This window comes from Canis aureus, chromosome 23, assembly GCF_053574225.1.
Source record: "Canis aureus isolate CA01 chromosome 23, VMU_Caureus_v.1.0, whole genome shotgun sequence".
NCBI classification, from domain to species: domain Eukaryota; kingdom Metazoa; phylum Chordata; class Mammalia; order Carnivora; family Canidae; genus Canis; species Canis aureus.
In genome coordinates this window covers 12,997,038-12,998,242 of record NC_135633.1, presented here as the reverse complement: position 1 = coordinate 12,998,242, position 1,205 = coordinate 12,997,038, and the positions used below count along the sequence as shown (strand labels likewise).

The 1,205-nt window shown below is 36.8% G+C and overlaps 1 pseudogene; it reads right to left on the bottom strand.

Moving 5' to 3' along the window:
- Positions 1–924: 924 nt before the first annotated feature.
- LOC144295588 (U4 spliceosomal RNA) lies at positions 925–989 on the bottom strand (annotated as a pseudogene).
- Between the last annotated feature and the right edge of the window lie 216 nt (positions 990–1,205).

Here is a 1,205-nt window from a genome sequence, read left to right as displayed (position 1 = left end):
GTATAAATGGCTCCACATAATTTTTCTACCTTGAGGCAAAGGGGACGGGCTTTTGTATTTTGTGTCAGTCGGTCATTGGCTGAAGGCTTCCACTGGGCAAGGGGTAATAGGCATCTCCTGGGAAGGTAGCAGTTATCAACTGACAGAAATCTTCTGGAGAAGGCTGTGGCTATAAGATATTAGAGCAGCTGGTGAAGTGAATCTGGACAAGGCACAAAAAGTATATAATTTAGAGAAATGGAAATGATTCTATTATAAATTTGTTAAATAATGGAAGGGTGATCTGGATCTAAAGTTATTTTAGTGGGAAAAAGTGGATATTGGTTAAGGTTATACCTTGTGCTTCTACTCCAACTCTCATTTGGTATAAAAGGTAGAAACAACTCTGCAATATACTTCTTGCTCTAGAGCCCCTATGGGACCAGGCTGAAGCTAGCATCCAGCTAAGAAAGCTTCTTGTCTGCCCTATCCTGCTTTCCTCTCATGTTCTCCTGAGAGCATTCCCTCGGGGAATAATTTCCTCACAATTTTTGTCATAGGTTCTAATTCTAAGAAACCTAACTTTACACCAGAGAGGAGAAGGGAAAAAATTAAAATGTAAATTTCATATATTTTTAAGGTGGAATAGGGGTGAAAAGATAATTAATAAATTCTTTTTTGCTCTCTACCTTGTTAGAAAAATATGTCCATAATTTCTAAAATAGAAAGGAATCTAGTGCAGGAGAGTAAAAGGTATTACATACAATTGATCAGTAGTTCTGATAGCTCCAAACTCCAAATTATATCTAGAATTAGCTCTCTTCACATCCTCTGGTACCATCCTGGTCTGAGACACCTCTGGTCTTACAATGGGATAATGACAGTAGCTTTCTAACTGGGTTTCCTGATTTCACTCATATCCTCTACCTCTACTATCCAACATAGTCTATTAGCAATAATCGTGCTTCGGATAAACCTCATTGGCTATGATACTGCCACTACGCAAAGCTCATCAACATAGTCTATTTGTAACACAGAGTGATTCTATCAAAATATAAATTAGTAGATCATGTTGTTCTATTTAAATCTTTGAATAACTTTCTATATTTTTCAGAATAAAAGTCAAATCCTTAAAAGGACTTCTTGAAGGCCTTATGTGATTTGACTCCTGATATCTCTTATCTAATTTCTTGTCTCAAGACCCACTCACTTGATAATTCTGCTCA